Source organism: Lactuca sativa, chromosome 3, assembly GCF_002870075.4.
Source record: "Lactuca sativa cultivar Salinas chromosome 3, Lsat_Salinas_v11, whole genome shotgun sequence".
In the NCBI taxonomy this organism is placed as follows: domain Eukaryota; kingdom Viridiplantae; phylum Streptophyta; class Magnoliopsida; order Asterales; family Asteraceae; genus Lactuca; species Lactuca sativa.
The window spans coordinates 200,881,970-200,895,007 of NC_056625.2; positions in this window are offsets into that span (position 1 = coordinate 200,881,970).

Sequence of the window (13,038 nt, forward strand, 5' to 3'; positions counted from 1 at the left end):
AGGGTCGGGTTTGAAAATTAAGTTGACCGGATAATAAAGTAGCGGGATTGTACATGGGAGATGTATATTATGGTGGGCATAGAACAAGAACCCATCTCTCTCTTTGAAAATTTTTGACACACCCCCAAACCGAGATGGCGGAAACATTCGGGAGCGGAGGACGTCATGTACAATATCATAACAATGAGTAATAGTAAAACAAGCAACAACATCCATAGTATTGAAAATATAGTTATTACATTTGTGTTCTTAGTATTGTTTGTATGACACCAAAATGTATAACAAAAATAAAAGACGAGTCTTGAATATGCTCCATCTTCTAAAAAACCTGTGTGGGTGTACCTGTCTATCGGTTCCGTGTGAATACAAGTTATTTTGAAAAGAGAGTATCAACATCTGAGTTGGTGAGTTCATAAGCATTTAGTATTTAAAATCTATCTTTGTTTCATGAAAGTGTTATTGTGTTTCTCTAGAAAAACCAATATTTTCTACAATAAATGAAATTTAGTCTTAGGTCTTAAGACCAAAATGTTTGTATCTTATTGTACTCTAAAATAGCGTAAGTGTATCTTTTCCATCAATGTGTACTTTCTTTGCTAGAAAAATAGTGTATTGTACTTGTATGAACTCTGTTGTACATATGTAGTGGAAATTAATGATGTGTAGTCTTAGTACTTAAAATAAAACCACCGAAATGATGTTTGTTTGGTAACCAAAATGTTTAGTCAATGTTTAATGTGAGTGATATTATAACCATACATAACTGACTAGTAGCCTGCACGACGTTCTTCAGGCGTCGGAATTTTATGACATTTGTCATCCCAGACTTGCCGGTCTAACTGTAGCTAACAGTTTAGGTGCAAGATTGTCAGTCCCATATAGATCTATACAAAATTTCACGCTCCCCCTCCAGGAGACTATAGTTATAATTTAGGATTTCTAGCATGTACTCTAATAGGTACCAGGAAGTAGTGGCTCACATTTTAGTATTAACTTGTTTACGTATAGTGTGTATTTGTTTTCTTGTTCTTGTAAATGAATAATGTACTTGTAGTGAAAAGTAATTTATACTTATGTAATTATTCAAGTAATGTATCTTTGAACTTAGAAAATAGTGTGAATTGATTTCAAACTATACCTATTATAGTTTACATGTTGTTATGTTCATACTGAGATGATTCAAGGAAATATATACCCCTTTGCTCAGCATGTTACAAAAGGGTTAGAAATAGTTGTTAAAATAAGTTTTCTACTTATATATATATATATATATATATATATATATATATATATATATATATATATATATATATATATATATATATATGTTGCATGTATGATTATAATTTAAATGACAGTCGGACAAGAATTCATACCCTAGGCCCACCACCAAACAAGGAACAAGAGTTAAGGCAAAACCACAAACACTAATACTAAGCCTGTTAAATCATAATTATACATAAATATATATATATATATATATATATATATATTTATATATGAATATAGTTTGATAAAAACAGTGATTTCGGTAGTTGAAAAATAGTTTAAAATGGTTTGTCAAAGTTTATAAAAGCATTAATATCTTGAGATGATCTGTGACCGCATTTTTGTGTTAACACAAATACTTTGTGTTTGACTTGTATTCTCCCCCTAAAAGCATTTGAAAATGGTAAAAAATAGGGGTATGAACTCACCTTATGTGAGTGTTCGCGGGGGATACGGAATAGTAGTGATAATTCCACAAGTTATAACTCTTATAAATATCCATATACTAGTAGTATTTCACGCATAATATGTGTATAATTAGTGAAAATAGTGGTAAACATACTATGGAATAGCGTATTATGTAAGAATTACTTACAAAAAGGAGTCTTAGTAATAAACGGAGGGTATTAAGGACATTTTCGGTGAGCCTTGGGTGATTTCGGTTGCTTGAAGATGTGAAGTGTTCTTAGTGTAAACAAGGAGATAGGGGTGTTTTCGGTTGGAAATAAGGAGATTTGATGGTGATTTCAGTAAGATCTTATGAAGATCCAAGAGTTTTCGGATGATACTTGAGAGAAAAGGTGATGATTTCGGTCTAGCTTATGAGAGAAAAGGGAGGTTATCGGTTAGAATGTGTGAGAATGAGGATATGTTCTCGGTTTTGCTTATAAATAGGCTTAATGGTTGACGTGATATATGTATTGGAATACTTAATATCACATCAGAATGTGTGCCAAAGGATAGAATTTAAGAGGTTTCAGTGAGGAACTCTAACCGTGAGAAGAGTTTTCGGTGTAGACCGAAATCCGATTTCGGTCCGAGACAAGTGGCCATTTGCGATGGTTTGCAGTCCGAGCCGAGAACCGTTTTCGGTCTGAAGGGTTTGACTTATGCGAGGGTTTTCGGTCCTCACATTTGGTTCATATTTTTGCAACACTTATGCAATAAAACGTTTAGTTAAATTAAAACATTGGCTAAGCTTTTATTTAACAAGTTTTGACTTTTGTTGACTTTAATTGACTTTTACAGACTTGAAAATAACGGGTTGTCAAATCATCCCCCCGTTAAAGGGAATTTCATCCCGAAATTATGTCTAAAGTGATACACATGGTCTAGGGAAAAAGATATGGGTATTTTTGTTTCATTTGATCTTCCTGCTACCAAGTGAATTCAGGTCCCCGCTTGGCATTCCAGTGAACCTTCACTATTGGTATATGACTTTGTTTGGTTCTCTTGACTTCCCTATCAAAGATTTCAACTGGTTCTTCCATGAAGTTGAGGCTCTCATTTATCTCGATGTGATCGAGTGGGATCACAAGAGTCTTGTCAGATAGACACTTCTTTAGATTAGACACGTGGAAGGTAGGGTGTACGTTGTTAAGTTCTTGTGGTAGTTTGAGTTTGTAAGCTACTAGGCCAATTCTTGTGATAATCTCGAAAGGCCCAATGTACCTTGGATTCAGTTTGCCACGCTTCCCGAAGTGTATCATGCCCTTCCAGGGTGAGACCTTCAATAGCACGTGGTCACCAACCTGGAATTCCAAGGGTTTTTGTCTTTTGTCTGCGTAGCTCTTTTATCTGTCCCTAGAGGCTTTCAGTAGTTCACAGATTTGAACAATCTTTTCAGTCGTCTCTCTGATGATCTCTGGGCCAGTAAGAGTGATGTCAAGGACTTGCCTTTTAGCTAGTTGCGTATCACCCACTTCATCCCAGCACATAGGTGATCTGCACTTCTGGCCATAAAGGGCTCCGAATGGGGCAACCTTGATACTGGTACGGTAGCTGTTGTTGTATGAGAATTCGAACAGTGGAAAATGGGTATCCCATGCTTTACTAAAGTCGATCACAAAAGCTCTCAGCATCTCTTCTAATGTTTTAATCGTTCTCTCACTTTTCCCATCGGTTTGTGGATGGTAGGCCATACTCATGTCTAGCCTAGTTCCTAGGGATTTTTGTAGTGACTACCAGAATAATGAGATGAATCTACTGTCTCTATTAGAGATAATAGATATGGGCACACCATGTAGTTGCACAATCTCTCTAATGTATGTTCTGGTCAGTTTCTCCATTTTGTCAGTTTCTTTAATTGGCAGGAAGTGCATGGACTTGGTTAACCTGTCAACGATCACCCAAATGGTATTGAGACCACCCGTTGTCTTGGGTAACTTGGTTATGATCCATTGTAATCAGCTCCCACTTCCATTCAGGTATTTCTGGTGGCTGTAGCAAACTTGGGGGCTTTTGGTATTCTATCTTAACCTTAGTACAAGTCAGACACTTTCCCACAAAGGTAACAATCTCTGCTTTCATGTTTGGCAACCAATATAACTTCTTGAGGTCTAGATACATCTTGTCTGAACCTAGATGAACGGAGTATTGTTTCTTGTATTCTTCATTGATGACAATTTCTCTGAATCCTCCAAACTTCAGTGTCTAGATCCGATTCTTGAGATAACGAACTCCATCACCCTTGACTTCTATGTTCTTGTCCATTCCCTTTAAGGCTTCACCTGTCACATTCTCGGGTTTCAAGGCTTCCTGTTAAGCCTCTTTAATTTGTGTAGACAGATGTGAATGGATGGTCATGATCAGTGTTTTGACTCTACGACCTGAGTACTCCTTTCGACTAAGGGAATCAACTACATTCACTTTGCCGGGATGATAACAAATTTCGCGTTCGTAGTCATTTAATAGTTCTACCCATCATCACTGTCTCATGTTGAGCTCGTTTTGGTTGAATATGTGTTGAAGGCTTTTGTGTTCTGTGAAAATGGTGCTCTTCATACCATACAGGTAGTGTTTCCTGATCTTTAGAGAAAAGACTACTACTACAAGCTCAAGATCGTGAGCAGGGTATTTGAATTCATGTGTCTTAAGCTGTCTTGAGGCATAGGCGATGACCTTTCCCTGTTGCATAAGAACACATCCTAGCCCTTGATTGGATGCATCACAATATACTACAAAATCTTCTATCCCTTCTGGAAGGGACAATATTGGCGCGTTGCATAGGGCTTGTTTTAGTGTTTGTAATGCAATTTCTTTTTTTTCCTCCTAGCTAAAAGTCACACCCTTTTGAGTTAGGGTAGTAATTGGTTTAGAGATCGTTAAGAAGTTACGTATGAACCTGCGATAGTAGCCATCAAGGCCTAAGAATTGACGGATCTCCGTAGGCGCTCTTGATGCTGACCAACTCTCGATTGCCTTGATTTTGGAAGGGTCCACGTGAATTCCCTCTTCACTGACCACGTAACCTAGGAATTCTACTCTCCGAATCCAAAATCCGCACTTTGAGAACTTCGCATAAAGCTTTCTGCTCGTAATGTTTCCAATACCTGTCGTATGTGCTGACTATGTTCCTCCTTAATGCATGAGTAGATAAGTATGTCATCTATGAATACTATCACGAATTTATCTAAGTAAGGACGACACACCTTGTTCCTTAAATCCATAAACACCGCGGGTATATTGGTTAATCCGAAGGGCATCACTACAAACTCGTAGTGACCATAACGAGTTTGGAAGGCTGTTTTGGGAATATCTTCCTCTAGAACTTGTAACTGGTGATACCCGGATCTTAAATCAATATTTGAAAAGTAGGTTGCTCCTTGAAGTTGATCGAACAAGTCGTCTATATGCGGTAGAGGGAATCGGTTCTTAATGGTCAGTTTGTTTAGCTCGCGATAATCGATGCACATTCGGAATGATCCATCCTTTTTCCTCACGAATAAAACATTTGCTCCTCAGGGTGAGAAGCTCGGTCTGATGAATCCCTTGCTAAGCAGTTTGTTTACTTGACTGGATAGTTCCTACATTTCTGTTGGTGCTAGACGATAAGGTGATTTGGCTACAGGGGTAAATCTAGGGTTATTGAAGGTACTAAGTCGTTTCCTTCATTTAGATCTACTCTAGTTATGAATTTTGGGGCTTTTAAGCCATGTTTAGATATCCATTTGAGTTATAAACCAGATCTAAAGTTGCTACTTTGGATCTAAATACATTTGGCCTTGTAAAGCATAAAGTAACTGCCCTTGAGTTGATTATAGAGCCTCCTTGCCTTAAACCCTAGTTCATGGTGTGTTTATCCTAGATCTCCTTCTCTACACGTAAAGTTTGCAACTTTACGTGAAGAAAATGCTTGGGAAGGGTAGATCTACAGTTTGGATTCCATGCATGACTCAAAAGGCCTCTGCATGTATGAAGAATTGAATGGACTCGGCGAGTCCATTGAGTGGACTCGGCGAGTAGCATGAAGATTAGGAGGAACTCGATGAGTGGGATGAACAACTCGTCGAGTCGGATGAAGATTGCCTTGGACTCGGCGAGTCTGTTCTTGGACTCGGCGAGTCAAGTCGCGAAACCCCGAACCCCCTTCGAGTTAAGACTCGCATCAGTGAGTCGAGTGGAGACTCAGTGATTTGGACAGGACAGGACTCGGAAATCGGTGGACTCAACGAGTCATGGGCTGACTCGGCGAGTCGAGTCGTGAATGGAAGGATCCTGAGCGTATGAACTCAACGATTCAGTAGATTGACTCGGCGAGTAGGGTCAACCTGGAAGGTTGACTTTGACCAGAGTTGACTTAGTTGACTATTAAAGGGCAGCTTGGGACTAAGTGTTATATCTGGTATTAGTATATCGGGGAGTCATTGGAGTAGCAGTGCGGGAGTTTTCAGATAGCAGTCAGAAAGGTATCAGCAAGAACTTCAGCAGTGCAGGTGAGTTACCTTCCAGTGGCGGTGGGTCTACGACCACAATGCCGGCCTACCAGTAGGAGTTGTATGTCAGATGATTGTCTTTATGATATTCATCTAGGTTTGCTATTACCTGATATGATGCTATGTGCTAGTGATAGTAGGGGAGATAGTCCCTAGAGTACCGGTCGATAGGGTCGAAGGGGTAGTCATGCCCCGCCTGATATGTTATGTGCTAGTATGATATGATGTTATATGCCAGTAGCAGTAGGGGAGATAGTCCCTAGAGTACCGGTCGATAGGGCCGAACGGGTAGCCATGCCCATCCTGATATGTTGTGTGCTAGTATGATACGATGTTATATGCCAGTAGCAGTAGGGGAGATAGTCCCCAAGATTTCCGATCGATAGGGCCAAAGAGGGGTAGTCATACCCAGTCATATTAGATAGAATACGATTATGTGATACATGTTACGTGGTAGTAATAGTAGAGGGGTGAAATAGTCCCTAGTATCCGGTCAAGAGGACCGAAGGGGAGGCCAGCACCCAGATATGCTAGCCAGTACCCGGTCGATAGGACCGAAGGGGAGGCCAGCACCCAGATATGCTAGCCAGTACCCGGTCGATAGGACCGAAGGGGAGGCCAGCACCCAGATATGCTAGCCAGTATTCAGTCGAGAGGATCGAAGGGGTAGGTCAGGCACCCAGATATGTCTGATAGTATTTGTATGTTATATGATTGGATGGTATGTGGTACGTTGGGGGAACTCACTAAGCTTCGTGCTTACGGTTTTCAGTTTTGGTTTCAGGTACTTCTGGTAGCGGAGGGAAGAGCTCGGGGTGATCGCATGGCACACACCATAGATATGACAACCTGGGATGTTTTACTCTAATAATGAACATATGTTTTGGAAATTAATACTCTGGTTATGTTATGGATTGATAATTGTGTTTTAAGTAATGTTTTATAAAAGAAATTTTTAGTCTTGAATTTTGGGACGTTATAAAGTAATTGCTATTTAGAGTGAGGTGTATCCTAAATATATATCACTAGTGCTCTCTGTCTTTCCATTAGACATTTCTACGATAAATGTTTCCTTTAGTGTTTGTGGTTATTGTTTGAGTAAGTGTTTAAATTTGTGGCTCACGAAACTCCTCTCCGCTCCACTATCAAAGAGTATGCATGCATCAGGAGAAACGTATCCGTGACCACCATTGGATAAGCCACAGCTTCTTCGTGACCTATTACCAAAATTCTCCCCACTCCACCAGAATTCTATGCCTTTGGGCAGTTCCTCTTGAAGTGCCCGATTTCACCGCACCCATAGCAGGCTTGGCTTACTCCAGTACTAGGGACCTGGGTGATTGGTTTTGCCGGGCCTTACAGAAACGGGCAGTGTGCCCCTTCATGTTGTACTTATCACAGTGCATCTCTCGGCATGCTCCGTGATGATGGAAGTTGCACTTGCTGCACTTCGGTTGGTTTCCAACATATTTCTTGGCTGGTGCAGGGGTAGCAGGGGATTGTTGCAACATGAACAACCACAATCTGATGTTTCTTCGTGGGGTTCTATGCCTGTTGGTTCTTCTTTATGTCCCAAAACTTTCTTTTGTTTTCATTCACCTTAGCTTGTTCGGGTAAAAGGCTTGCTACGTGTGGGCAGACTCCATGGTTAATGAGTCTTTGAGCCAAGCATTTGTCATTATCAAATGTAATAAGGTTTGAAGACAAAAAATTTCCCTGAAGTGGAGGAGGCAGTCCGTAGATATACCTCTCTATTTTCTTGCTCTCTGTGGGAACCATCACTAAACACAAAATAGCCAGGTCACTAAATCTATTAGTGTAAGCCACTATGTCAGAGCCTATCATGGAAAGGCTCCAAAGTTCCTGCTCCAGTTTCTGTAACTTGCCCCTCGGGCAGTACTCCCCCATCATCAGTTCTTTTAATTTCACCCAGCCCATTGAGTTAGCCATAATGAGTGTAAGTGACTTGTCATGGCTATTCCTCCGTGTGAGGGCCTTATCAGAGAAAGTGCAGGCAAAAAATCTCACTTTGCTCTCTTCTGGGCATGAGCAGATCTCAAAGATTGATTCTGTTTTCTCGAAGAATTGCATTAGAGCAATGATTACTCCATTCCCATTAAAGTTCTTAGGTTTATAGTTGGTGAAATCCTTGTATGAACACACCCTAGGGTGTCCATGGCTATCTCCATGATACGAGTTGGTACCAGTTGCAGCCCCACTGGTGCCACTAGCGTTGATTTGGGTCAGGGCTATTGTCATAGCCAGTGATACTGCAGCTTGGAAAACTACAAGATCGAATTGCAATGGTGGCAGCGGATTTGAAATTATTGGAGGATTGTTGTTGACATGTCTAATTGATTTTCGTGCCGACATCTTTTAGATATAAAGTTTTTAAAGATGAAAATGATGGTAAGACTACATTAGCGACTATAATAGAAGTCTATCACAAGCAATAACTTGTAAAGTAATTTACACTAGATCATCATTAAACTTTAAGGAGTTTATAATAGAAGTCTACCACAAGTAATAACTTGTAAAGTAATAATATGAAATCGAATAGAAATTTTTCAAAGAAAAATAAGATGCATGTCAATTCCATTGGTTTAATTTGACCTTGAAGTAGGTCTACAACATACCAACTTAACGGGAAAACATTGATAGCATACCGAACAGTCGAAAAATCAAATTTCGAGGTCGAACTATAAACATGAACAATAACACTAGTGCATATACGTAGTCTTAGTCTATATCCAAAAGAGTGAGCAGAGTATGCCCTAATTGCGAGGAGTGTTGTTCTATCTTGTACTAGCTTGAGCCCTGGATTTAGCCAACTGGCATTCTGTTTCAAAAACAAGTCTTTCTAATGTTACTTGGCATTCTCAAAGTTCTTTAACCTCTGCCTTGTTTGCTGCTAGTTCCCTCTGCATGGTTTCGGTGTGATTCCTGGTTATCTCCTGGTCTTCGTTCAGGTGGCGGAGGCGAACTGTGTTGACTAAATTGGTTGCACTAACCTTATGAATCAGTTAATGGCTGCTCTTGCTTGTTCATCGTTACGAGCAACTCGACGACTACTACTGGGAGGGCTCTATCTGCTGAGCCTCCCTCATCAATGTTGTAGAAGCTTCAGCCCCCATTATAGGGAAGGTACTGAACCTATTCATGATTCCACCTCTCTAAGTTCACTGCCTACTGAGGCTTCAGGCCTTCGAAATTCTGTCGGGGATTGGGATTTTGGGCAACTTGAGTTGGATCATATACTTCTAGTTCTGAGTCGGAGTCGTCCTATAATTCTTCTTCATCTTCTTCTTCCATTAGAACTTCCTCGAAGTCTCCTTGTATTGGAGCCACAGGGTCGTCTTTTGGTTCCTCTTCGACCTATCCTTTGTTCCCCTGATTGGGAAAGTATGGGTCTCCCAGCAAATGAAATCCAGCCATGTTATCTATGCGAGAATAGGGGTGTAAGAGATACTAACAAATCTATAAATGGTGTTATCGTGTTATAAATAGTCCTATAGTATTTTAATTTATGTTAAGTTCTAGTGTTCCTTTGTAGTAAGAATTGGTAAGTTTTTAGACTTGTTACCACACCACGACCATTCATATGCATATGCTAATCACCTCTCGAACAAATATAGTTGATCAAACTATATCAATCCTAGACCTGATTATATATCCCAAGGCCTACTCGTGCTATTCAACAATCGTAATACTTTTGTTTTGTTCCGTCTATAATACTTTTTATAAAATACTTAGATTTTAAAAAGTATACTTTTATTCAGAGCGCTTCATCCCCATTGCATTTATAGTTGTATATCTTTCATGGTTTTATATACTTAGTTCCCTTTAAACAATGCTTTGATACCAATCTGTAACACCCCCAAACCGAGATGGCGGAAACATTCGGGGGCGGAGGTCGTCATGTACAGTATCATAACAATGAGTAATAGTAGAACAAGCAATAACATCCATAGTATTGAAAATATAGTTATTACATTTGTGTTCTTAGTATTGTTTGCATGACACCAAAATGTATAGCAAAAATAAAAGACGAGTCTTGAATATGCTCTGTCTTCTCAATAACCTGTGTGGGTGTACCTGTATATTGGTTCCATGTGAATACAAGTTATTTTGAAAAGAGAGTATCAACATTTGAGTTGGTGAGTTCATAAGCATTTAGTATTTAAAATCTATCTTTGTTTCATGAAAGTGTTAGTGTGTTTCTCTAGAAAAACCAATATTTTCTACAATAAATGAAATTTAGTCTTAGGTCTTAAGACCAAAATGTTTGTATGTAATTGTACTCTAAAATAGTGTAAGTGTATCTTTTCCATCAATGTGTGCTTTCTTTGCTACAAAAATAGTGTATTGTACTTGTATGAACTCTGTTGTACATATGTAGTGGAAAATAATGATGTGTAGTCTTAGTACTTAAAATAAAACCAGCGAAATGATGTTTTTTTGGTAACCAAAATGTTTAGTTAATGTTTAATGTGAGTGATATTATAACCATACATAACTGACTAGTAGCATGGACGACGTTCTTCAGGCGTCGAAATGTTACGACATTTTTCACCCCAGACTTGCCGGTCTAACTGAAGCTAACAGTGTAGGTGCGAGATTTTCAGTCCCTTATAGATTTATACAAAAATTCACGCTCACCCTCTAGGAGACTACAGTTATAATTTAGGACTTTTAGCATGTACTCTAATAGCTACCATGAAGTAGTAGTTCAAATTCTAGTTTTAACTTGTTTACGTATAGTGTGTATTTATTTTCTTGTTCTTGTAAATGAATAGTGTACTTGTAGTGAAAAGTAATTTATACTTATGTAATGATTCAAATAACGCATCTTTGAATTTAGAAAATAGTGTGAAATAGTTGTTGAAATAACTTTTATCCTTTTATATATATATATATATATATATATATATATATATATATATATATATATATATATATATATGTTGCATGTGTGATTATAATTTAGAAGACAGTCGAACAAGCATTCCTATCCTAAGCCCACAACCAAACAAGGAAGAGGAGTTAAGGCAGAAACACTAGTACTAAGCCGGTTCAAATTATACATACATACATACATATATATATATATATATATATATATATATATATATATATATATATATATATATATATATATATATATATAGTTTGATAAAAACAGTGATTTAAGTAGTTGAAAAACAGTTTAAAATGGTTTGTCAAAGTTTATAAAAGCATTAATATCTTGAGATGATTTGTAACAAAATTTAAGCGTTAACAAAAATACTTTGTGTTTGGCTTGTATTTTCCCCTAAAAGCATTTGAAAATGGTAAAACATAAGGTGTATGAACTCACCATATATGAGTTTTTGCGGGGGATATAGAGTAGTAGTGATAATTCCACAAGTTATAACCCGTATAAATATCTGTATCCTAGTAGTATTTCATGCATAATATGTGTATAATTAGTGAAAATAGTGGTAAACATGTTGTGGATGGCGTATTATGTAAGAATTACTTACAAAAAGGAGTCTTAGAAATGAATCGAGGGTATGAAGGACGTTTTGGTGAGCCTTGGGTGATTTCGGTTACTTGAAGATGTGAAGTGTTCTTGGTGTAAAAAGGAGATATGGGTGTTTTCGGTTGGAAATAAGGAGATTTTAAGGTGTTTTCGGTGAGATCTTATAAGGATCCAAGAGTTCTCGGATGATACTTGAGAGAAAAGTTGATGATTTCGGTCTAGCTTATGAGAGAAAAAGGGAGGTTTTCATTTAGAAAGTGTCAGAATGAGGATATTTTCTCGGTTTTGCTTATATATGGGATTAATAGTTGATGTGATATATGTATTGGAATGCGTAATATCACATCGGAATGCGTGCCAAAGGATAAAATTTAAGAGGTTTCGGTGAGGAACTCTAACCGAGAAAAGAGTTTTCGGTGTAGACCGAAATTCGATTTCGGTCTGAGACAAGTGGGCATTTGCGAGGGTTTGTAGTCCAAGCCAAGAACCGTTTTCGGTCAGAAGGATTTGTGTTATGCGAGGGTTTTCGGTCCTCGCATTTGGTTCATATTTTTTCAACACTTAACCAATAAAAGGTTTAGTTAAATTAAAACATTGACTAAGCTTTAAATAATTAATAAATCAACAAATTTGACTTTTATTTAACAAGTTTTGACTTTTGTTGACTTTGGTTGACTTTTACAGACTTGAAAATAACGGGTTGTCACAATTTAAAGATCATTGGATTATTAACCATTACACATATCGGGTACTCATCAAGAAAAGAATGTAGCCCTAAGTAGGAATAGAACATTAATGGTGTGAAGTATTCTTGAAAATACTAACTTTTCATATTTTCTATGGAGCAAGGCATTAAAATGGTGGTGCATATCTTGAATAGATTTGCTTCGGAAGATTCAGTTAAGATTTTGATGTGAAAGAACCCAAACTTAAGATGTGAGGTTGTCCAGCAAAAGCAAATCTCTAAAATTCTCAATCAAAAAAACTCGAAATGAAAACCATAAAGTGCTTCTTCATGGGGTGAACTGAATAGTCTAAATGTTACTAATTTTATGCTTCCGTAACATAGTACCTAAATTCTAGAAATGAAGCATGTTAGGTTTCTTAAGAATTTCAAAATCAATGGGAGAGGTTTATTGATGGATTTTGACCTCTAAGAATCTTCAACTATCGTTCAAGTTCCCATTATGATTAGTACTTCATTAGGAGATTCAAGTTTTGCCTTATGGAAGGTACTCTTTAAATGAAAAGGCAAATGAAACACCACAAAATGAACCCACTTAATTGATTGACATTGAAACTCATGAAACTCAT